This window comes from Crocodylus porosus, unplaced genomic scaffold (assembly GCF_001723895.1).
Source record: "Crocodylus porosus isolate Cpor-Errol unplaced genomic scaffold, CroPor_comp1, whole genome shotgun sequence".
Classification (NCBI taxonomy): Eukaryota; Metazoa; Chordata; order Crocodylia; family Crocodylidae; genus Crocodylus; species Crocodylus porosus.
In genome coordinates this window covers 156928152-156931447 of record NW_017728906.1, presented here as the reverse complement: position 1 = coordinate 156931447, position 3296 = coordinate 156928152, and the positions used below count along the sequence as shown (strand labels likewise).

General features: G+C 50.2%; 1 long non-coding RNA gene across 1 annotated transcript in view; it reads right to left on the bottom strand.

The window, feature by feature from the left end:
- Window positions 1-2892, bottom strand: part of LOC109306575 — a 56493-nt gene extending 53601 nt beyond the window's left edge. Inside the window, exon 1 of the long non-coding RNA XR_002100045.1 lies at window positions 2752-2892. This is a non-coding gene — a long non-coding RNA (uncharacterized LOC109306575). The remainder of the gene's footprint in view (window positions 1-2751) is intronic.
- Between the last annotated feature and the right edge of the window lie 404 nt (window positions 2893-3296).

Genomic DNA, 3296 nt, shown 5'->3' with positions numbered 1-3296 from the left:
CTACCCTCTGCCAGCTTGTGACCGTTATTCCTGGTCACTCCTGGCGGTGGTTGGGGGAACAGTGACTCCCCCAATGCCTGCTGATCCCCCCTGACTAGTTTAAAACTCATCTACTCTGTTTCATTTCTAGGATTTGGCATCAATGGGAAGGAAATAATTCTTGAGGTAGTACTGGTGGCAGTATGAAGGCAATGTAGATAAGCCCTTTGACTTCTCAGCAGAAGCACTTACTTCAGGAAACCAGTGGTAGGCAGCATGTATTGGTTCTAGAGCTATCAACAGCAGCTCCTGGATGGCACTATATTCTGACTTCTTACAGCTGTGAACTTAATCTGCAGCTTTCCCTAGTGTCAAATAACTTATTCTTTTGGATCCAAATCCCTAGTTAGCTGGTATAGCATGGCTTTGTGCATAACCTGAGAACTTTAGAAGTCTGATGAACCCTCTAACTATCGTGATCAGTGGGTGTGTCTACACAAGATGTTTACTGCAGAGATTAATTAGTTCCATGGTAACAGTCTCACGTCTACATGTTCAGCCCTATTGGACCACAAGAAAATAACTAATTCTACAGAAGGATAGTACTTGTACTAAATCCAAGTACTATCTTGCTGCAGAATTTTTCACTCTGCAGCACTGCACGTGTAGATGCTGAGCCAACGAGCTGGGGCACAAGGATTCTTCAGTTCAGGAGCTGCCTGCCAACTAGCCCTGCACTGGAACACCCTCATGCCCCAGACAGCCCCATGCTGAGCTGGCTCGGAGCAGCCCCATGCTAGCAAGCTGACCCCCGAGGCCACCTGCCAGCCGGGGCTCCTCCAACCCAGCTCAATGTGCTGCAATCTCAGGCTCACATGCAAACAGCACACCTGGGAGCAATGAACTCTGACGTAATAAGGACCAGAGTTTATTCCTATGCATTTATTGCATGTATAGATGTGTCCAGTTTGTCCCAAACTGCATTTTCAACTGGGCTATTATTTCTAGGGAAAGAGGCTAAGGTTTTTTTATTATTGTTATTAAAATGGGGGAAAATTAAAGGGGAGATCCTATCTCCAGGTTTTGAAGGTTGAATATCTGCCCATACTGCTCTTTAATCAAGAAAAACCCTGTGCATTTTGGGTTTATCAAAGTGTATGGGAGCTGTACACATTTTTTTATTAACTTTAATGGGAGTTATCTGTGACTAAGTTCCATGCACTGTTTTCTAATGTCCACTTTTGTTAGCTTCTGTAACCGTGTCTTAATAACATTCCCTAATTTTCCTAATTCTTCCTAAGCCTTCTCTTATTGTCATTTATTGTAACATATTGTCACAACCACCTGTTGCACCTTTTCATGGGCTCTTAAGCTACAGGAGTCTTCTGTGTAAAGAAGACTTTGGTGCAACATGACCTCAACTGTCTATTCATCCAGTACATCCTGCATGGATGGACTTTGTTCTGTAGCTTTTGGATTAAAGGTTGCATCTTTCTGCAGGCTGACCTAAGTCTAAGGGTGCCTACAGACCCTATAGCCTGTCAGTGAGGTGCACTAACTCATGGCGCTTAACACAAAACTTCATTAGTTAGAGCACCATTGAATCTAACAGATGTTTGCCTCTTGGTTCAGGGTGGGGCTTGAGCTTGCTTGCACTGGCCCTGGCCAGAAGGTGGGGATGCTCTAGTAGCCTCCCAGGAGGCTGCTGAACTGCCTATCTCTCCAGCTCTGCCCTCACCCTGGCCCAGCTCCAGGCACAAAAGAGTCCCCCCTACCTTGTGCACCACCCCCAGCTACCCTGTACTCCCCACTCGAGCCTCTTGGTAGCAGCAGCACACAGCTGCCAGCTCACAGCTGCTGGCTAGGCTTTGCCATGCTGGAGGTGGGTGTAGAATGATGCCCCTTCTTATCACAGGCCTGGCCTAGGTGCCACCAACACCCCAGGTGGAATAGCTGGGGGGAGTCTGCAAGGCAAGGGGACTCTACTCCGCCTGCCCCCTCTGCCCCCACCTAAACTTCTGCCATGGCAAAGCCCAGCCAGCAGCTGTGCTGCCACTGTCAAGAGGTTTGGGTGGGCAGGGGGAGAGGGAGATGGGGGAAGGGAGCCTCCCTGCCTTACAGTCCCCACCAGGTACCCCATCTGGGCTACTGGGGGAGCCAGGACAGGCCCACAAGTTGTGGAGGGCTCGCTTTCCCCAGTTCCCTGCCTGAGTCTCTTGACAGTGGCAGCATACAGCTGCTGGCTGACCTTCGTCATGGCCGGAGCACGGGTGGGGGGAGGTGGGGGAGGGGAGAACAGTGCCCCTCATCTCATGGGCCCAGGCAGGCTCTCCACAAGACCCCAACAGAGATACCTTGCCCCATCACATCCCTCCCTCCCTCCCTCCCTCTCCCCCTCCCTTTCCCACTACATAGGGGGGGAGATTCTCCCCTCTGTGATAGCCCCATGGGCAGGGCTGGGATGCTGCTCTCCTGGGTAAGCACCAACCCAGCTCTGCAAAGGTGCATGCAAAAAACTGACCCTCACAGGAAATCAGAACAGAAGGTTCCTATGGTGCTCTCCCCTAGAAATAGCTGATTTATTGAAGGTTAATTTTTCCCATGATCAGCCATCTTAAAAATGCCCTGCACCTATGAATGTGTGGTTATGTCATGGCTGTAGAGTGAATTCACACACACACACACATGCTATTTTTTCACCTATAATACACCTCCCAAATATAACACACACCCTTATTTTCAAAGATTTCTAGAAGGAAACCAAAAACTTACCTTGGAGTATAGGCAAGTACCAGAGGTCTTGGGTTACTGGGGTAGAGGGCTGTGTACCAGGACTTGGAGCAGTGCACTAGGCACTGGGTTTGAGGCCTGTGCACCACATGCTGAGGCTGGGAGCTGAGGGGTGGGGCTGTGTGATGGAGCCCAATCAGGCCTGCTAGTGGTGGGTCTGTGCAAAGGGGACTGATCCAGCACGCTGGCTCTGGAGCCATTTGTCGAGTCTGGGGCCTTGTGCTGGGCCAAAGACTATCCAGGCCACAGACCAACCCTGCATGCCATCCCAATACAGTGCCCAGTTGAGGAGCAGGGCTTCCCTTGGATCTGCAGATTTGGTGGTCGGGGGGCAAAGCAGAGGAAGGGAGAAGTAGCACCATGGCTCTCAGGACTGTGGCAGTTAAGACTACCACTGCTCTAGCCCCTCCCTGTTCCCAGTTTAAGGATCTTTTCCTCATATATAATGCACACCACAACTTCCCCCAGCTGGTCTTGGGGAGAAAGGGTACAGGTTATATGCAATCAAGTGTGTGTGTATACATGCA